This window comes from Pinus tabuliformis, chromosome X (assembly GCF_031772625.1).
Source record: "Pinus tabuliformis cultivar Carrire ecotype Pingquan chromosome X, CPIR1, whole genome shotgun sequence".
Taxonomy (NCBI): Eukaryota; Viridiplantae; Streptophyta; class Pinopsida; order Pinales; family Pinaceae; genus Pinus; species Pinus tabuliformis.
The window spans coordinates 1,080,272,549-1,080,295,723 of NC_142308.1; the positions used below are offsets into that span (position 1 = coordinate 1,080,272,549).

Genomic DNA, 23,175 nt, shown 5'->3' on the forward strand with positions numbered 1-23,175 from the left:
GAAGGGAGAAAACAAATTAGAAGGGGCCTCCAACTACAGGGCCTAGAAAAAGAGAATAGACCTCATTCTCAAAAAGAACAAAGTTTTGGATCTCATTCAAGGAAAAATCAAGAAGCCTACAGATGAATCAAGTGAAGCAGAAAAAGCAAAATTTAGAGAAATTGAAATCTTGGCTATGAACCTTATAGTGGATGGAGTTAAGGATAACCTAATTCCATACATATCCAACATAAATTTCACCCAAGAAATGTATGAGGCTCTCTCCAAGTTATTCACAATCAAGAACATTGGTCAAATAGCAAGCCTCAAGAATGAACTAAGAACTGTTAAGATGACAAATGATGATACTGTCTCATCATATTTTATAAGGATATCTAGAATCAAAGATGAACTCCAAGCAATAGATGAAGTTGTCCCAGAAAAGGAGCTCGTAATTACTGCCCTTCTAAGACTACCAAAATCTTGGAGTGTCTTTGCATCAAGACTTAACAATTGGAAGGATACTCCAACATTTGAACAAATGTGGAATGCATGTAGTCAAGAAGAAGCCAGAATATCGTTAGTAAACAATAAGGAGGTTGAAGAAGAAAACACCTCGAATGCCTATTTTTCTCATCATGAGAAGAAGGGAACTTCAAGAAGTTCAAAGGACCAAAGAAGAAAATGGACCTATCCAAGATTGAATGTCAAAATTGTCACAAGATGGGTCTCTATAAAATCCATTGTCTAGAGAATCCAAGAAATAAGAAGAGAGAAAGGGAACATGTGAATGTTGTTGATGAAGATCCACCTAAGAAGAACAAGACCGAAGAATCAGAAGTCAAGGACTTATACTACTAAGTCCTCTCTCTCTCACATAGCCCTCTTAGTCTTTTACTTTTTGAATTGTTTTCTTCTATGTTTTGATTTCTAGAATTTGTAGGTCTAACATGTCTTGTTAAAACATTTTTGATTATTAAGTTGTAGGTATCCCTCAAAGAATGTATTAAGAGGGAGCCTTCACCATTTTACCAAAAGATAAGTATCTTGTTTCTTGTTTCCTCTTTTATGTTTGATTTCCCTCTCATATCAAGATTTGTTTGTATTATATACTAATAACATTTTCCTTTATAATTTCCCTCGTTAGGAAAGCTTACTGAATGCTCAAGGCTATAAAGAAGACTTCAAAGGATAGACTTGAAGCATGGAAAAAGTTCAAGTTCAAAAGAAGCCCTTCAAACATTGATGTCCTGACTCCTATAAGGTTTGTTGAGAAACAACTAAAGGTATGTCTTAGAATATAAGCTTTGTTATAAAGTTCTCCTAATGTAAAAGGTATGTTCATTCTCTTTTAAAATTCGTTTTACATTACTAACATCGCTATGTCTACGGTTTTGAATCACAAAGATTCTTATTAGGGTGGTTAATCATTAGATTGAACCTACCCTCATTATATTATCATTCTTATGGAACCCTAAAAAGGTTCATTGTAAAACCCTACCTAAGGGTAAGTCAATATTGATTATGAAACTCTAGTCTACTTAGGGTTGCTGATGAAACCTAGAATTTCTATTCTTTTGATGTTTAGGTTTTGGTATTGTTATAATAGAAACCCTAGTTCTTTAGGGTTTGTTGTTAATGTCTAAGTTGTGTACTATAACCCTAGACCTTTAGGGTTTGGTAGATCAAGGTTTATGCGCAAAACCCTTGCAATGTCTATAGTAAGTTCCTAGGAATGAAACCCTAGGTGTATATTCATCTGTCTAAAATTGTTGTACATCTAACTTTGATATATTAATATTTGTATTTTGGGTTCACATATCAGATGTTGTTATGAGATGCTAGTGTGAAATCCTAGATATATTCAAGTATGCTAACTTGATTGTTAATACTCATGTTTTGATTTGTAAAATCTAGGGTTTGTAACAAAACCCTCATAGAAATTGGTATTTTAGGAGATAATGATATTGTTTTCAATTATGAATTTGCTTTCATGATAAAATCTAGGGTTTTGATTTGTAAAATCTAGGGTTTGTAACAAACCCTCATAGAAATTGGTATTTTAGGAGATAATGATATTGTTTTCAATTATGAATTTGCTTTGATGATAAAATCTAGAGTTTGCAACAAACCCTAGTAAAGTTTGTCATACAATTATGAGAGCAATATTGTAGCCCTAAATGTATAGTACTATGATTGGATTGTTATTTAATTAAGTTGTCGATATCTAAGGCCTTGTGTCTCGATGATAAAGTCTAGGGATTTGTGACAAAACCCTAGATAGAAATTGAAGTTTAGTATCTCTTATTAATTATAAACCTAAGCTTAGGTATTTGGTGTCTAACGTTTGAATGTTTGAATGCTTCCATTATAGTAATATGATTTAGTTAACTTCATGCTTCCATATGTTTGTACTTTGTTGTACTTGCTATTAAAGTTTTGCAGGCATATGATCTTCAAGATATTGAAGATGTTCATGATTGAAGATGTTTATGAGCATGGTGAAAAGAAGCTATAAGAATGATGATGATTAAGATGACTTTGATAAAGTCATGAAAGATTGAAGCTTCTCCGTTGTTATAAAAAAAGAAATTGTTGATCTCCCTAAGTTAAGAGGGAGCATGGTTAGAAGAAGAGAGTACATCTCCCCAATTGAGAGGGAGGGCATATTATGATGGATACCTTGTCAAAGAAATCGGAGAATGAATAAATCTGCAATATATTTGGCGTTGCTAAAGAAATGAAAGGAGAAGAAAGCTTCCGACAAATTGCATATGTATAACTTGATAAAAGCAGCATCTAAATGATTGAGGACCCTGAAGGTTTGTGTTTACTTGTATGTATATTTGAAAGTTTATTGTTGATTAAGGTTTGTGTTTGTACAAGTAAATCTCTCCATAAAAAGGTTTGAACGCTCTGGAAGCATGCTTGGACAAATGGATATATCTAGTTTGATAGGGAGAGTTGAAGCATCTAATGGTGGATGCTTGGGAGGACATCTGGTCGACCTATATGTTGATGTCTAGATCACGAAGAGGGAGGGTGTCGTTGGTCATAGAGCTTTGACCTTGGATACGCACCTAGATCCCTCGGTTGATTGTTAGCAAGTAAGCCTAATGGTACCTACACTGAATGAAAGCTTGAGTCCATCTTAGTCCCACCTGGATAGAATACCCTAGTCAGGTTTCTAGCCCGCAACACTGAGTGTGCTAGAACTCTTCGTAGTTCATTTTGGAGATCTTCCATGTACCTCTATACAGTTGTAATTATGAATACCTCCCTAGTTAAAAGGAAGTGTTCAAGAATGTAACTAGTGTCAGTCTTCATAATTGCATTTGAGTCATAATGTAATTCATTTATCGAAAGGAAAGAAAAATAAATTTTATTATTAAAGAAATTGACTTATTAAAGCATGGGTTTCATGCTTGGGTCAATTGTTTTTAGGTCAAAGCCTCCATTGCAGGCTTCTAGGGTTTATGTCAAGTGTCCTTGTTCATGTCATAATGTAAAGAACCCTTCTTGGGATTTATTTATCAAAGAAGAAATTTATTTTGTTATAAAATAGGTCAATTAGGCCTCCTCCACCAAGTCGGCCTACACTGGGTAGCAGAATCACTATATAAAGGCAACAACTCGACCTCATTTGTCATTCACTCACAAGAAGTTCGATCTACAACTTTTGGGGCAAGAAAAAGTGTGAATTTCAAGGAAGAAGAAGAAGAAGGATAGCAAAGGAGGAGGCCTTTCTCAAGCATAAAAATTTGAAATTCTCTCTTTTCCCCACGCGTGTGAAGCTGTGCAGTTGCTGGAGGGGCTGGGAGGCTGAAATTCTGCTATTGGGTGGTCAAATTTTTGTAGTTGGGAAGTTGAATTTCTGGATTGTTGTTGGGCTGAAATTGTTGGATAAGAAGAGACTACTAAATCATCTAGAAAGGTTGACTTGCTCGAGGAGGAAGGTTTGTTGGTCTAGGGTCTTGGTCCATCTCATTTTGAATTACTGAAGGAAAAATTCTTAAATGGGTTTCCCATATATAGGGGTTTTAGCCCTGGTTGAGTGCCTATATCTGGTGTCCCTAATCTTTGTGTTTGGTTTTGGTAATTGCTTGATGAACTAAGATAAAAAGGAACATAAGAAAGATAATAATAATTCAAAGATATCACAAGTAATTATCAACTAGAGAAAATATTTATGCCTTTCTGATTTACTAACAGGGGGGGGGGGTATTCTCAAGTTGAAACAACACTTGGCTAGGATAAGAGGCCAAGTAAAGCCATGTGATGCACCAAAGGAAGTGATAGGTTCTATTAGGGCAAAATACCTTGCCAAGTTTGAGAAGTTTGAGGAGAATAAGGCTAGGGAGAAGGCTATCCAAGAAGAAATTGCAAGGAAGAAGGAAATTTTACAAGCCATGAAAGAGAGTGGGTATGATGATTTTGAGATTCAAGACTCCTCTTCTATCCCTTCCACCAATGACCCCTTTCACTATGTTCCTCCTGCTCTTGGGTCTTATCATCAAGGCCAACAATCTAAAGGAACAAAGAGGTCGAACATCCAGAGTTATTTCTCATCCTCTGCCACCACTGCCTCTGCTAATCCCACTTCCTCCTAGCCAAGTCGTCAACCCACTTTGGATGAACATTGGAAAAACAATGCAAAGAATCTTCTTTTCAATACATTGCTAGATGGTGGTATGATGCAGATATCCCATTTAATGTTGCTCGCTCACCTTATTACCAAGCTACACGAGACTTTGTTATAGCTATAGGAAAGGGCTTCAAAGGCCCTACTATGCACGACTTGAGGGGGGCTCTTTTGCAAAAAGAGATTTCTTCCATTAGTGAGTATTTGGTTGAGTATAAAGAGTCATGGCTCAAAACAAGTCGTTCAACCATGTCAGATGGATGGACCGACGGAAAGCACTGCACTATCATTAATTTCTTTGTTTCTTGCCCTCAAGGAACCATGTTTGTGAGATCAGTTGATGCATATGATAAGGTGAAGGATGCAACCCTTCTATTTGAGCTTTTGGATGAGATTATTCAGGGAATGAGGGAGCAAAATGTTGTGCAGTTCAGCACAGATAATGCCTCAAACTATGTTCTTGCTGGAAAGATGCTTGAGTCCAAATATAAGACCATATTTTGGACTCCATGTGTTGCACATTGCATAGACCTCATGCTTGAGGACATAAGCAAAGTGGAGTGCGTAAAAAACATTGTAGGGTATGCCAAGTGCATTACAAAATACATCTACAACCACTCATGGATATTGAGCCTAATGAGGAAAAACACTGGGGGCAAAGAGCTTGTTAGGCCTGCAATTACGAGATTTGCAACTCACTTCCTCACATTGCAATGTCTCAATTCTCAACAAAAAAAACTTGCAGAAAATGTTTTCTTCTGATGATTGGACTTCATCTCGGTGGGCTCGTAGACAAGATGGCAAAGACACCAAAAAGAAAGTTTTTGATAATTATTTTTGGAAAAGGTCTACAAAGCTTGTGAAAATTATTGAGCCCCTTGTTAAGGTGCTACGGATGTAGATGGGGAAAATGGCCATGGGCTACATTTATGAGGCTATAGATCAGGCAAAGGGGCAGATAAGGGCAGCTTACAAGGATAAGTTAGCTAAATATGGGCGTATATGGGAGATCATTAATAACAGATGGAACAATCAACTCCATCGTCCTATACATGCAATTGGGTATTTTTTGAACCCAAAGAATCATTATAAAGCTCGGCTAGGAGCTCTGCAGGTTGGGGAGGTCAGAGATGGATTATATGATTGCTAGTAGCGCATGGTCCCTAACCATGCAGACCAGTTGGAAATACATAAACAACTTACTCTTTTCAGTAGGGCAGCAGGTACCTTTGACAAAAAATTGGCAAAGATGGCAAGAGATGTGGATCAACCAGGGAAGCAATTCCAATTTGTTTTTCTTTAAAAGTTCAATAGTTTACAAATTTACAGTTCAAATTGTTTGTAAATACTTGTAAATAAGTAATGAAATGAACAGGTTACTAATTAATGTCTTTTTCTTTGCAGCATATTGGTGGGAATCATTTGGCAGCCAATGTCCTCAATTGCAAAATTTTGTAGTTAGAGTCCGCAGCCAAACTTGTAGTGCTTCAGGTTGTGAGCGCAATTGGTCTGTTTTTGAGCACTTACACACGAAGAAGAGAAACTGTTTGGAACAAAAACGGTTAAATGATCTTGTCTTCGTGCAATACAACCTTCGACTAAGGAGCAACTAAATGGTGAACAGAAGGCCTGATCTAGATCCCATTGTGTTGGACGATATTGATCCAACATCAGAAGGGTGGAGAAGACTTAAGATCCTGAGTTTGATGTTGATTTTGATATTGACATGGCGTTAGGGGGGATGAAGTAGATTTGGTAGCAACAGCACCATCGGAACCAGAATTAGTAGCTGCATCAAGCAAAGGAAAACAACCAATGGAAGGCACTAGTCATGCAGCTGGACCAACTCATGCTTCCAATAGGTCCACTTCTATTGTTATTGGTGGCATTGCTACTACTGAGGTTGCAGATGAGGTTGAGGCATCCTCAGACTTTGATCCAGATGATGTTTATGTAGCTCTTGTTGATGATCTTGTGTCTAGTAGTGGTGATGAATTTGATCATGATGAGGAATGATCATGTACTAGTAGACTTGTAGTTTTGTAGTAGGCCAATGGCCCCATAGTTTGTAGCATTGTTTTCGGACTTTATAGGTCGTTTAGAGCTTCATTGCTTATGTATTTTGTTGATATGTATTGCACTCAATGCAATTTTGATATATTCACCTTTACATAGTATATAGATGAGCAATCTTTGCATATTTTGTCTCTATTGGTTTGGAATCATGGTTTTAAATCTTAAAAATAGTTTATTTTCATTAAAGATTGATTATTTCATGTATTTTTGTTTAAATCGATTCATTGAGATCTGACCAATCCCAATTTGACCGGTTCCAGTTTGAAACCCAGTTTATTAGGTGGACCGGTCCAGTTTTTAAAACTATGGTTTCAACCCAACTTGCCAAAACTTGGTTGTTGTGGACTTCTTCTACAAAACTTTATCTTCTCCTAGCTCTACCTAAGTTTCTAGTGCTAAGTCCTCTATGGTGGGTAAGATTTTCTCATTCGTTTCCTAGTCCAACATGGAAGGCTCATAGAATTTCAGATCTTCCACATTCACTACTACGTAAATGCACATATATGGGGGTAGATTAACTTTGTAGGCATTATCACCCACCTTCTCCAACACTTCAAAAGGGCCATATTGTAGAGCCTTGATCTTCTTACCAAGACCTTGTAGCCTTTCTTTGTTTAGATGCAACCAAACTTTGTCTCCCACCTTGAATGTTCTCTCAATCCTGTGCTAATCATGTTGGGCCTTGTACATTTCTTGTGACTTCTTCAATGTTCGCTATACTTTCAAATGGATCGGTATGATCTTGGCAATGAAATTTTAAGCTTCCAATGCTTCTCTTATGGTGTCTTCCCTCACTCCTTATTTGGATAAAACATCCAAGGGAGAAGGTGGCAAATACCCAAAGCAAGTTCCAAAAGTAGACTAATAGAAGTGTAAACTGCTCTATTATAAGACTGTTGAATTAAATCAAGTTTTCTTCCTAGGGCCATCGATGCTTCTAATTGTAACCCCTCAAAAGTTGAACCAATTTCGTGTTTACTACATTCGTGTACCCATCTATCTGTGAATGAAAAGTTATAAACCTCTTCAACTTGGTGTCCATTTTCTCCCAAAGTGTAGCCTAAAGAAAAACTAAGAAATCTGGTATCTCTATCTATGATGATGCTACTTGATATCCCCAACTACACTCAAACCTTTTCAAAAAACATGTTCATTGCATCTTTTTCCCTTGGCAGTCTTTTTACACAGCATGAGAATGAACATCTTGCTAACCCTATCAACTACCACAAAAAGATAGTCATATCCCTTCATTGTTGTTGGAAAACCACCCATGAAATCCTTGGAGATTCTCTCCCATGGCCTCTTATTTATAGGAAAAGGATGGTATAAACCTTTTTTTATATTATTGGGCTTGTTGGCACAACAAAGTACGCATCCTCTAATAAATTCAGCCACATCTTGCATTCTAGCCCAATACACATACCGCCATAAGTTGGAAACTATCTTCTCGACACCAAAATGCCATGCAATTTTGGAGGTGTGAGCCTCTATAATAAGCTTGTCTAGCTTGTAGAGCAATGTATCCTAAAGATGATAGCCAACCTTATTGTCATATTCTACACAACTATGGCCTTGTAGTTGTTGAAACACCTTTCTAAAGTCCTCATTTTCTATGTATGCCTCTTTGTCTGTATCATGGGTAAATGATCTTGGATATAGGTGGCCTTGAAAGCATTTATGCCAACTTGTTAGTGTTGTCTTTTTTATATTTGATGCTTACATGAAATTGCTATAAAAACCCCATCCACTTGTAGTGTCTAGTTTGTTAAAGCTTACTCTATAGGCTTGCAAATACTACAGTGACTAGTGATTAGTGTTGATGATGGTTTCCTTGCCCATGAAATAGTGCTCCCATTTCTTAGCAACTTGAACCAAAGCATAAAGTTCGTTATCATATGTAGCATTTTTCCATGGCATATTTCAGAAGGATGACATACTAACTTACCTCCCTACATCAAGATCACTACCATAGCATATCCACTTGCATTTGTCTCCAATTCGAAAGGATTTTGCAACTTAAGAAATGCAAGAGCTAGTGTTTGACTAATCATTCACTTCAACACATCAAAAGTTTTATATTTATTGTTTCCTCACTAGAAACTCTTATCGTTAGTTTTTATGGCCTAGAGTGGGCAACCACATTTGAAAACGATGCTAAAAACTTACCTAGGTACCATGTAGCCCCCACAAAGCTTCTAAATTCAATGACAATAGTAGGAGTTGGCCAATGGATGATGGCATCCATCTTCACAAGATCCACCTTGAGTTCCCCTCCACCAACCACATAGCCCACATACACTAATGATTGTTGAGCAAATTCACAATTCTTAAGGTTTACCAGTTATTTATGCTTCTTCAAGGTCTTTAACACTTACATGGGATGTGAGATATGCTTTTCCTAGGTAGCGTTATAAACCAATATATCATCTAAGCACACTATTAGAAATTAATCTAGAAAGGAACACAATACATCATTCATCAAATGCATAAATGTCGCTATTACATTACATAAACCAAAAAACATTATTAACCATTCATATAGACTTTGTCTCATCTAAAGGTGGTCTTCTAGGTGTCGTCTTCTTTAACTCATACCTGGTGGTACCCTAATTTGAGATTCAATTCGATGAAGTACATGGTTTCTACAACTAATCTAACAAGTCATCAATCCTAGGCATAAAGTATGGATTCTTGAGGGCCCTCTTAGGTGGTAACCCTTTAGGCTCCTAGAACACTTTCTTATATGCTTGCAAAAGCTCCTCCAATTGACATTTCTAATCATTACTACATCCCTCCAATGATGCCTTTACCTTTATTGATTCATCTCGTGGCTAATTCTCTCCTAAGAAAAGAAATACAAGCTTCCTACTTGAACTTATCAATATGTTGGCTTAACTTGCATTGAATGGGGTAGCTTCCTTCTTTCCATAGATGCTTGATGTAAAGTTGTCCCATTCCTCTGGTAGTGCATTGAGCACTATGGTGGTCATTTCTTTGTCAAACATTATTTCTTCCAACTCTTGGTCCCTTATTTCTGACACCATCATAAAATATGAGACTATTCCTTCTTTTGATATCTTCATCTTGTAGAGTTCTTGTCTTAATATAATCACTTCTCTAGCAGTACTTACAGAGAATAGTTCTACTAGCTTGTCATATATTTCTTTTGATGTTTCCAACTTTGATACATAGGGTATGAGGGGATCTTTGATGGATTCTATTAGGAATCCTTCGAGCCCTTACTTCCCCTTTCATGTACTTTGCAAGAGCTTGAGCTTGTTCCTTTGGAGGTTTATTGATTGAACCCTTAACATGTTCCATGACTTCATTTTCTATGAGGAACAAAACTATCCTCTTCTTCCATGCAAGAAAGTTTGATGACCCAAACAACTTGCTGCTTTCCTTGCAAAAAGACATTTTGATAGATTCAGATGTAGACAAAAGGATAGTTACTAGTGAAGATACTCCTTGATGACAATATCTTCAACCTGTTGCCTTCTTGAATTTAAGAATATTGATAGTCGAAGATTTCTTCTTGATGAAGATGTCTTCCTTGAAAAGTGATCCTTAACCCAAGGAGAGGGAGATCAACTTGAATCCTTGATGATGATGGCAATAACTTTCTTCTTGATTTCGTTGGATGAGTAGACTTTAAGATGCTTCGATTGTGGCTCACCTTTATTTGAGTAGAGGTGGGGTCTTTTGAGGTCTCCTTCTTTGAGGTGATGATTGAGCGAGGTTCCCAAGAATATTTCCAATGTAGAATCCTTCCTTGAAGTAGTGACTTTCTTCAAGATGATGATGTAATCCCTGTCCTTGTAGAGCCTTTAAGATGAGTGTTCCTTCTTGAAGATTGATGCCCTTAATTGTGCTTTGGTCCTTGTTATGCTCTTAATCCTGCAAGACGATACCAGAATACCAAATATGCGAGAAAATATACCCAGAACATAGAACAAGAGCAATAACAGCAAGTATTTTATTATTCAGAAAGCAAAGTTCACTTGCCTCTTCGAGGGGGCAACCTCCAATAGAGCTAAGCTCGATTATAGAATAAGACACAATGCTCCTAGCAGGGAGTCTCTATCCTTTATATAGGATTCATACATGCAATACCATGGGGCAATACCATGGTTCTTATTAATACCATCTATCTAATACCATGGCCCATTTGCAACTAACTGTGGTCCCGTCATTAAATGCGGGTTAACCACTTACAATTATTAATATGGGCTTTATAACTCTTTACTTAACTATAACTATGACTCGATCCTGTTACATAAATAAGGGGGTTAGGGTGGGACCCTAACATGCCCTCCCCCATAAGAATAGCCTTGTCCTCAAGGCTGAAGCTGCGGAAACTGCTGAAGAATAGTGGTTGGTTCCCAGGTTGCATCTTCTAGAGAGGTGTCTTTCCACTTGACAAGGACTTCCTTGATCATGCGGCCACGCAGGTGCCATTCTCTTGTATCCAGGACCTGTTCAAGTTGGAGCCAGATTGACCCTTCTTCATCCAGTTCAGGTAGACTGGTTTGAATTCTGCAATTGTTCCCAATCACTTTCTTGAGGCATGAGACATGGAAAACTGGATGGATTTTTGCAGTGGGTGGCAAAGCTAGCTTGTAGGCCACTTCTCCAATGCGCTGAAGTACTTGATATGGTCCATAGAATTTTGGAGATAGTTTCTGACAACCCTTGTCTTTGAGTGATGTTTGCTTATATGGTTGCAGCCTCAAAAAGACCTGATCCCCTTCTTGAAATTGGCATTCTGAGCGATGTTGATCTACCTGTTGCTTCATGCGGTTTTGAGCTTGATGAAGATTCTCTCTAAGATGGGCGAGCATGGTTGTGCGGTTCTATAGGAGTTGATCCACTGCTTGTACCTTCGAGCACCCCTTGATATAAGAAGTAGGGGAAGGAGGGAGTTGACCATAAACTGCTTCATATGGATTCATTTTGGTGGTGGCATGATATTTGGTGTTATACCACCATTCAGCTAGAGGTAACCACTGTACCCAGAGATGTTGCTTTTCTAAAGTGAAACACCTAAGGTAGGTTTCCAGACATTTGTTGACTGCTTCAGTTTGACCATCAGTTTGTGGATGATAGGAAGTATTGAGTTTTAGTTGGGTACCTTGTAGCCGGAAGAGTTCCTGCCAAAAATTACTGGTGAAGACCGGGTCACGATCAGACACAATGGAAGTGGGCATGCCATGCAATTTGAAGATCTGATCCATGAAAGATTGAGCGACCAAAGTCGATGTAAAAGAGTGGGGTAGGGCGCAAAAATGAGCATACTTAGAAAGTTTGTCCACAACCACCATGATGACTGACTTGTTTCCTGACTTTGGAAGACCTGTAATGAAATCCATAGAAACCTCTGTCCATATTGATGTCGGAATGGGCAATGGTTGTAATGTGCCTGGTGCTTTGACTGTCTCTCCTTTGTTGCGTTGACAGACGTCACATTCAGCTACAAAAGTAAGAATGTCCTTTTTCATGCCTATCCAAAAAAATGATCTGCAAGTGCGAGCATACGTCTTCTGAAACCCTAAATGTCCTGCAGTGGGAGATGAGTGCAACTCCACCAAAATGCGGCTTTTGAGGGTGGATGTTGGTGATATTACGACTCTGTCCTTGTAGCGAAGAATCTCATCCTGCCACAAGTAGCCCTCGGTGGAATTTGGATCCGAATGCAATTGAGTAATGAGTTGGGAGAGCCCGGGATGTGAAAACCATTCCTTGCGAGCCTCTTCAATCCATTTTGGAATGGGAAGGGAAATTGCGAGCAGGGTACTTTCCTCCTCAAATTGGCGAGATAATGCATCTGCTACAATATTTTCGCGCCCTTTCTTGTAAATTATCTCATAATCATATCCCAGCATTTTGGCGAGCCATTTATTTTGTTGTGGTGAGGATAGGCGTTGCTCCAAAAAATATTTAAGGCTTTGATGGTCTGTGCGGATTTGGAAGCGTCGCCCCAATAAGTAAGGTCGCCAGGTATCTACTGCATGTAAGATGGCCATCATCTCCTTCTCATAGGTAGATTGTCCCAGATTCTTTCCACTGAGTTGTTGGCTTGTGAAGGCCAAGGGTCGACCTTCCTGCATTAAGACCGCCCCAATACCCGTACCCGAAGCATCACATTCAATGACAAAAGATTTGGTGAAGTTGAGTAGTGCTAAGATTGGAGTGGAACACATGGCATTTTTGAGACTGTAAAGGCCTGTTGTGCTTCATCATTCCAAAGGAATGAATTTTTCTTAAGGAGTTGAGTGAGGGGCCTCGCAATGCGACCATAATTGCAGACAAATTTGCGATAGTAGCCCGTGAGACCCAAAAATCCTCTCAGGCTCTTCAAGGTCTTAGGTTGAGGCAAATCCTGCATTACTTGGATCTTTTTGGGGTCCACCCTGACACCGTCACACCCCACAATGTGGCCCAAATACTCAACTTCTTCCATGCCAAAAGAACACTTGGACATCTTAACAAACAATTTATGCTCACGGAGCAGTTGCAAGAGCAGATCTACATGCTGAAGATGTGCGGCCCAAGTGCGACTGTAGATGAGGATGTCATCGAAGAAAACAAGGACAAATTTTCTGAGATATGGTTTGAGCAGGTGGTTCATAAGGCTCTGAAAAGTGGATGGGGCATTACAAAGACCGAATGGCATGACCAGGAACTCATAATGGCCTTCATGAGTTCTGAAAGCAGTGTTTGGAATGTCGACTTCTTTCATGCGAATTTGGTGGTAGCCTGAGCGAAGATCAAGCTTAGTGAAGAATTGAGCCCCATTTAGTTCATCCAACAAATCATCAACAACCGGGATGGGAAATTTATCTTTGACTGTCAACTTATTGAGGGCCCTGAAGTCTGGACACATACGCCATTCCCCATCTTTCTTGAGCACCATGACCACCGGTGATGAATAAGGACTAATGTTGGGACAAATGACGCCTGCTTCCAAAAGTTCCTTGATTATTTTTTCTATTTCATTCTTTTGGGCGAACGGATATCTATATGGGCGCACATTTGGTGGTTGTGCCTCTGGGACCAAAGTGATGCTATGATCATGTTCCCCTCTCGAGGGTGGAAGTTCATGAGGCTTGTCAAAGACTTGCTGATGGTATTTAAGATCTGTTACATCTCAGGATGAATCGGAAGAGAATTGGGTTCGAAGGCCTGGATGGCATTAAATTGAGCTATAACTCCATGATGGCCCTTTTTTAACAATTTTTCCATCCGATGTGAGCTAATGATAGAGGGAGCTCTCGCCTGGAGTCCGCGGAGGGTATGTGTGTGGTTGTTCTGCTTAAAGCTCATATATAACTCCTGGAAATCCATTGTGATTGGGCCAAGTGTGCGAAGCCATTCAGCACCTAGGACAATGTCGCACCCTCCCATGTGTATGGCAAACATGTGGGTCTTTAACTGATAATCCCCCATTTGAAGTTTGACATTTTCACAGCGGCCTTCACATTTCATTGTGCCCCCATCAGAAATTTGGACTTGGAAGTTAGAAACTGCTCGTACAAAACAATGCACTGCTTCCGCTACTCTTTGATGGATAAAATTATGTGTACTTCCACTATCAATCAAGACTACTACTGGGCGATGCTTAATAAAACCTCTGATTTTGAGAGTTTGAGGCGAAGAAATCCCTGCCAAAGCATGCAGCGAAATAACTAGTTCTTCAGGTACATTGTCCTTCTGGTTGTCCTCTTCTTCCTCCTCTGGTTCCTCAAGTGGTGGGGCTTCCTCCGATGAGCTGGGATCAGTAGCATCAATTTGAAAAAATTTGGGCTCCTTGCATTTATGCCCGGGGGAGTATTTTTCATCACAGTAGTAACATAATCCTTGCTTTCTTCTTTCCGCCATTTCTGCAGGTGACACCTTTTGAACCTTGAGTGTTTGGGTAGTGCTGTGAGCCTGTGGGGGGCGACCCTTGGCAGTGAAATTTGGGCGATTGGACTGGGCCGCTAACGCACGTTCTACTTCACAAGCTATCTTGCAAGCCTCCAGCCATGAGGGAGGGTGGTGCAGTCGGACGTGGGCTTGTATGGCCTCTTTAAGACCACTGATAAAACATTCCGTGTAGAACTGATCTTGTAGACCTAAAGTGCGGAAAGCTAAGGCTTCAAAAGCTGTAATATATTCATCCACTGTTCCAGTCTGACGGAGCTTAGTGAGACGACCCAAAAAAGCAGAGTCATGGTCAAAGCGATCCATAAGAGCTTTTTTGAATGTGTCCCAAGTCAAGGGCCTTCCATAGCAACGTTGATGCCATTGCCACCATTGCCATCTTTCATTGTCCAAGTACATGATCCCCACACTAAGCTGAGTGTCATTATCCAAGATGTAATTCAGATTGAAATATTGCTCCATTTGTGCTATCCATGCTGCCGGGTGAGAGCCATCAAATTTATGCATGTCTAGCTTGGGTGGTCGCGGACGGGATTGTTGGTGGGTGCTCCAGAGGTGAAGAGAGTGGCTAGACTCACCCTCATTGTGTTCATTGCCAATATATGCGTCCTCGCGAGCTTCCACCTTACCCGTAGAGAGTGTTGTAGTTAATTTCGTCAGCTGATCTTGGATTTCTTTCAAGGATGTTTCAAGTTTGTCCATCCTTTCATTCGCCATAGCTTGATTTCTAGTTTCTACCATGCACCGAGCCGATTTACTTGAAATTTGGGACTGCCCGAATTTTTTTGGCACTAACAATTGAATGGTACCACCTTGCTCAACTCGTCGTCCTGATTCTTATGGGCTAAGTCACCAATAAGCGCCCCGAGGGGTCTCAAACGTTTTACTCCTTGCTTAGGAATACTACAGTCGCCGAATCCCTGAAATGTCAATGCTGCCAAAAGTCCTGCGAAAATCACGCCCAAGTATAGGAACCCACACAACTACTCAGATCTGGATGGTGGATCTGATGGATCTGAACGGCGAAACTAATTGTTGCTGTGGATCTGATGGATCTGAGAGATCTAGCTGGCTGATCTGATAGATCTGAACTGCGAAACTGATTGTTGCTGCGGCGGCAAAAACCCCACTTGCGAGATCTGATCTGGCAAAGATTATGTAGGATCCAGAGAGATCAAGGAACTATGGTCTCCAAGAGTGTCAGGTGCTACAGATCGCAATATACATAAGGGTCTAACAGTAGTACTCGGCCCAATTTTTTAGGGCACTAACCAAGGAGGATCAACCGTACCCTTAGCCGTACAACCCGACTACCCTATCGTACGGGCGAGTAATCTCTCCGAGTGCTATTCTCGGTGTACTGTAGCAACAAGACGGCCGACGGTTTATCTATGGCAAGGTTTCAAGGGAGCTAGGGGGCTTCCGATATACCCAGAAGGTACTTGGAAGACAGTCCGTGCGCGGTTCTGTCTAATGTGCTACTACTCGAAGGGGTACCCACAGGGGTTACAAGGGAGTCCAACAAGCGTGACCACCTCTTGTATTTCCTGCATGCATGCCTCCCCAAATCCGCAGGTTTATGCGCTCAACGACAGATCCCGTGGTTTAAAGACGTCGGAACACGTCTCTAGCCAAAAAAAAAATTGCTAAAAAATGGAGATCCCACCGGCCCTGGAAAGCGCTCTGATACCACTTGTTATGCTCTTAATCCTGCAAGACGATACCAAAATACCAAATATGCGAGAAAATATACCCAGAACATAGAAGAAGAGCAATAACAGCAAGTATTTTATTATTCAGAAAGCAAAGTTCACTTGCCTCTTCTAGAGGGCAACCTCCAATAGAGCTAAGCTCGATTACAGAGTAAGACACGATGCTCCTCGCAGGGAGTCTCTATCCTTTATATAGGATTCATACATGCAATACCATGGGGCAATACCATGGTTCTTATTAATACCATGGCCCATTTGCAACTAACTGTGGTCCCATCATTAAATGGAGGTTAACCACTTACAATTATTAATATGGGCTTTATTGACTCTTTACTTAACTATAACTATGACTCGATCCTATTACATAAATAAGGGGGTTAAAGTGGGACCCTAACAATCCTTGAGTGTCCTTCCTTAAGTTGCCCTTTCTTGACTTGTTACCTTAGCTTTGATACCATGTTGATAAATCTAGGGGCAACAACTGTATGTGATTTCTTTTTCTTGACAATTGCTTGTGATGTCTTTTTACTTATCTTAATTAGATTCTTCTTTTAGCTTGATTAGTTGGTGTTCTTTCATCAAACAACTACCAAAACATAAAGAACAATGAATTATGAGACAAAGGACACAAGATATAGGTGATCAGCCAGGGCCAAAACCTCTCCAAACTGAGAGGAAAACCCACACAAATTCTTCTTATAGAATCTTCAATTGACGAATTCCAAGACCTAGACACTTGACCAAGAACTCCTGCAAGACCAAGTCAACCTTGCCTCTTTTGTCAATGTCAACAATGGCTACTTCTTCCTTGTCTTCAATTTCGGCCCTTCAACACTTTGACTGCACCTTCGACCTTCCTTACAGAAACTTCGGCTTATCTGTAACTTTTTGGCGCAAGCTTCAGAAACCCTAGGCCACACGTGAGAGAGGAAATGGGGAGATCTTCCTTCTTTCCTCTTCGTTGGCTCTTCTTCTTCTACCTAGTGAACTCGGTCTTCAAACAATCCTTCTTGGCACCAATACTTAACTCTATTGCTAGTACTGTAACTCGGCTTTTCTGCAGCAAATTGAAACCCTAATTTTCTTCGTATGTGTGAGGTGTAGGAGGCCCAAAACAGTCCTAAACTTCTTGGTTTTCCTTCACACTTTTCTTCACTAGTCAATAGGCTTCTTATCTTCCCTTTTTTGTTCTTCTTGCTTGTTCTTGAGTGCTTAATCGATGTCCTTTGGAATGAGGTTGAATACTTCTATATATAGTCTTCCTTGGCAACCCTAATAGACCAACATGTCCTTCTAGAGAGGCTGACTTCTCCTTTTTGAAGGTTGTCTTGCTTGTAGTACTTAGACAAGGTCTTAAAGGGTCTTTTGACTCTATCTTTGACTTAATATGTAACATGCCCCAAATGGGTATTTCATACATGACAATGACTTAATGACTTGTAGACTCAATGACAAGCCCTAGGAGCTCACAATGGGAGCTTGACCTAAAAATAAATTTCCCTTCAAGATCCACAATAATAAATTTATTTTTCTCATTACATCAAATATCTGAAATCATGATTACATATGTCATTATGAAGACTGAGCCTAGTTATATATTTCAATAATTCTTACCCATATTCTTCAAATATTGTGCTTGTACACAAGTCTCATCAACTGTCCTAGGTTTAAAGAGCATCACGTAATTCCTTAAATAATTGTATAGACCTTCTAGAATTTGAAGACAACAACTGAGTTTTTAGGAAATATATCCAACATAAGGGTCATTTATTTTGAACTTGATAATGTACTCTTGCACACCTTGCCCTAACTTCTACTAGAAGTTATGCCAACATATCCACTAGTTCTCTTTATACCCAATTAGGTAGAGATAGAACTTAATGAGGGTTTTAAACAACTCCCACTTGGTTAATGTCGAATCACCCTTTAGCCTAAGTGTCTCCATGTGACTTTCCCACCAAGTTTAGACATGGTCCTCTAACTTTAGTCAGGCAAATGAAATCTTTAAACATTGATTCAATTTAATAGCATCAATCTCACCTTGGTAGGGATTGATATCCACTTTTTCTTCCACTATAAACAAAGGTTTTGAAGAAGTGATGTCACGGGAACTTGGTCTCTCTGTCTCTAGCCCTTTTTTTTATTTTTGGGTCTTCATTATCTCTAGATGTCCCATCAAATCCAACTTCTCAATTAGAGCAACCAAACTCCCTAAAACATTTAAACTTGTTCTCTAGAGTTACCATCAGAATGGCCATGTTGTGAGAGATGTTAGTGACTTGTGCTTCTAGCTTTGAAAATCGTTCCTTCAACTCATGGATTGTTATTGTGCTCATCTACCATGGCTAGGCTTTCGAGACTTCTTTCTTACGCCAATTCTTGTATTCTACAACTTCCCAGAAAACCCCAAAGAAAGATGTTCTCATACCAATTTGATTTGTAAATTGTCATGAATATTCACTGAAATAGTTCATCACAACAAATCTTATAATATTATACAATCTCTTATTATGCAATGTTTTGGTTTTTGCTTTAGATTCAGATTTAATATCGCTAGTGTTACCCCCTGTTTAGTGAGGGCCACATTAGTGACATTTTCACTACTCCAATGATTTTCATCAAAAATGCAAGTTTATAGGTTGATGGAACTTTGGATGGCCTAGGGGTTGCGAATCCAATTGATGATTTCCATGCCCCAGTTAATAGTTGATGGATGATATGATGACGGATGTCCTGATGGTGTTTTGTTTGGTATACTTGCTTATCATAGAGAGATAGCATTGCACTTGGTCATGTGATGTTCTAGCCTTCCTTTATGGTATATGAGAATATAAGACTCCCATGATGGAAGCACCTAGCACTTATGGGCTAAAGGGACACTATATCGGTAGCTTCAATTGGTTGGCATCATCATGGCATAGAATTCTTGACATATACCTTGTCTTTTTTCATACATTTTTTCATACCTTGTCTTTTTTCATACATTTTTCATACCTTATGAGGTCATATTGCACATTGTTTCATGCATTATTGTTCATATGTGCCATTTCTACAGGAATGTCGTGTACACATGTTAAAGCATCATGTCATTATATTGGATTGGTAAAGGGTTGCCCCATTCTTCATGGAGTTAGTTGAGCATCAATGGCATTCCACTTGATGATTCGTTTCATGGATCCACTTACTTGGAACTTGATTTGAGGAGGACATCCACCATTTAAGGTCACTTTGCACACTCTTCTATGCCTTATTGAGGGGACGTTTCACCTAGAGATCTCACACTTGTTATCTTCGGAATGTTGACATGGTTCATACCCAATTTTGAGAAGATGCCCACCTTGAGGAGGTTGCTTGCACTCATAAGTATAATTATTGTTGAGGACATTCCACTTTAGAAGCTTTGTTGCACATTTATTCATGGTTGGAGAAGGATGTCTCATCTTAGAGGCACATATCCACTACTAAAGGGTTTTCTTGATCATTGCACTCTTTTCCATGCCATTGATGAGGAGTTTTCATATTGGAAAAGATCTAGGAGATTCAAAACCCTAGATATGGGATTTCATTGCATATTGTAACAACATCCTAGCTTCAAAAGCAATTATCTTTTGCCAAAGTACCCAAATTTCTACCAAATCAATGCCATTAGATGCAATGTGGCCACGGCAATTCCAAATTGTGGTCAAATAGAAATTCTGACAAAAAATGAGTGAGTTATGATGGTTACATCTCTATTGCATTAAAATTATCACTACATTTTGACTAACTATTTGAGAAACACCCTACCTTTCTTGCTTGAATATTTTGGTTATTTGGGAAGAGTGAAATTAATGTATGCACATGGGGGATGATTCCTTGCACATAGGGCAAAGATTTGCCCATTTTGAGACTATCTTTGGAGGAATCTACCTTGGAAGGATACACATGGCATAACCACCTCATTGTCTTATCATTGTTTGACTTGTTTCATGAGTTGGTTATAAGATATTGTTATTATCTAGTTTTCCTTTGAAAAAAACATGGATCTAGAAGACTCCAATATTATTTTATCATTGTTCTTGGAAAGATTAGTATATCTAGGGGAACAATTATTAATTTACAATAAAAGAAGATGGAGCTAGACTCTATTTGAAAAGAGTAGCTCTCTTTATTTGTAGTTATGGTTGGATTGATGAACAACTATCTTAATGCACAAAACAATGAATTAAACTAAAACTAAAAGGAAAGAAGGTAAGCAAATAACACATCATCCGCATAATCAACACAAGGTGTACCCTAGGAAAACACAATATCCAAACAACCAAGCTAGAAGGTGAGACCTATGCCTTGGTTTTTTCTTCTCAATTATGAAATGCAAGTACAAAGAAAGTGCACTCACTATTGAGTTGCCATGGACAATGTGGCTTGTACTCACAATGCTTTGCTCTAATATGGGACAACACTCAAAACAATAAGAATGGAAACCCCTTCTTTCCTAGCAGCTCAATATTTAACATAGTTGATAGTCATCGAGGGTTAGGGTTAGGGTTTTTGTAGACCTTAACTCCTAATTAGATTTAAGTTATAAACCGTCTAGAATCTTCTTGAAAGTTCACAAGTGACTAGCTCCACATGTGTGAGTAATCTGAAATGACAACGCATCCACTTACTGTCATGGTGATCAATAAGATAAGTCAACATTAGGGAATCATAACTTTTTCATACAAACATCATTTGAGGTGTCTTTTTGCACCATTGGAAAGCTCTCAATGTGTAGAAGAGTGTTGAGAGGTTGAAACTTTAATTGCAAAGTTTTGACCCCAAAAGCAATTGTTTAAGGTCTCCAACAAGCTTTGAAAGTTTGTGGATCCCAATTCACCAAAGAGGGACTTGCCCATGAAAGGAGCCCTACAAGCCAATGTTCCCCCACTAAGAATGTGACAAAATAGATGACAAACTATATGATGACCAACTTCAAATGATTTTCGGACTTAAGAAAGTTTGGTTTCAGGTTGTTTTTGTCTAGCTTTAGATAAAGCATGTGAGGGAAACATAGTTCTAGGGAGAGTGCACAAGTCCCGAGGAGGTTATTCTTCTTATTGAAGTGCTTGCTTAATGATAGTTCCTTCATGCAAGATGGCAATGCTAATCCCAAAACCAGAAAGAGATCAAGGATTGGGAAATGATCTAATGGTTGGATTTGTTTTTATTGTAAACCTGAAATGACCTTGCACAATATAAGAGAGCTTATGGTAGAGTTTAAGTAGTTAGTCTTACTTCAATTCAGAGAAAGGAAGTAAGATTTGTCTACAGCTTTGTTATTTTGTTTTTGGCCATAATAGACAAAGATGTGATTTGGGATAGACCTGTGGGTATTTTGTTATATATTTTGTTTTTCAGTTTCTATCATTTGAATATAGCAATTTTGATAGTATGTAAAGCTTAAAGTTACCTAGGGTTTTAGGAGATTCTTTGAATATATAATATGTTACCATGGTCTAGAAAATCTAACATTTTCTTTTCAAAGGGTATATGGCTTTCTTGTTTCAGCTGAAGGAAGCCAATAACCTCATCTTCAGAAGTGGTCCCTACTTTCTAGGCTCTTCACGGCTATATCTGAATCATTGGATGTTAGAGTTCAACCCAGAAGAAGATCGTGTTCATCTTCCAGATCTGCCGCTCATACTCTCAGATGATACAACCTTTCAACTAATTGGAAACAATAGTAGCAAGTATATTATTATAGTGGCTCCAAAGGCATTTTAATTTTAGTAAGCATGCACCTGCATATACATTGAGGTGGATATGGAAAATGGTCTACATGGGGCTATCCAGCTGAACTTAGACAATTGATGCCATCTTCGGGAATTGAGCTATGAGTAATGATCATTCAAGTGCAACTGGTGCCATGAATATGGCCACTTTGCCAAGCATTGCAAGAAAGGCAGCCTCCTCAAGCCTAGTAGGATCTAGTGCTTCCCACTAAGTAGAGCAGCCCATGCAAACAATGAAATAGGTAAAATAGAGGGCAGCCCTCGCTTCATCCATCTCAAATCAAAGCCTCAGCTCCGATGGGAAATTGCTTCAAGGTTATAGATCCAAGTAATAAAGAAGAGTTTCAGGATGTTTAGAAGGCAACTTCGTTTGAAGCACTGGAAGAGGAAGAGGAGGATATCACACTATATGTGGAAGAGCAAGGTCCAAAGGTTAGTGAATCAGCAAAAGAAGCCCCCCTCAGAAGAGCCTACAATCAGAAAAGGGGAAGAAGATGTGACCAAGAGAACTCTTTATGCGGGAATCCTTCACTAGAAGCCCTGCCCTTCATTCATCTCGCATATGTTCACTAGAGGTCAACAGTAGAAGAAAAAACTGCCAGAAAGAGATGCAGATAGAAACAACGCTCTGGGATCCCAATCCTTGCTGGCCAAATTAGGCTGCACCCTCAGTTCTCCAAAAGATGCTTAGGTATGTTCTTCCAATGTATCTTGCTTTGCAAGCAACTGGTCAGATAGTTTAAAAGTCTTCGGACTATCAGGCAAAGGCAGTCAAGAAGGAAAGCTTTCATGCCCCAGGGCCAAAACCAATGTTACTCAAGGCAACACGTTGCACCACTATGGCTAGCCCCATTTTTCTAATGGACTGTACAGCTATAGTCACAGCCCATATCCGCCTCCCCCCCCCTTCAACCTGTCTTCTTTGATATCAAAAATCCATAACCGTTATTGTTAAAAAAAAAACAATGGATCTATGCCAGTCACTAGAAAACTTGGACAATCTCTCAGACTTTGTTAATAGGAAGGGCCTGATTTTATAAAATTGCATTCTCTAGTATCATACAAGTGAATCAGTTATAGCTTAATCCCT

At 39.2% G+C, this 23,175-nt stretch overlaps 1 protein-coding gene across 2 annotated transcripts in view; it reads right to left on the minus strand.

The window, feature by feature from the left end:
- Nucleotides 1–23,175, minus strand: part of LOC149143567 (uncharacterized) — an 87,757-nt gene that overhangs the window by 62,761 nt on the left and 1,821 nt on the right. The window lies entirely within an intron of this gene.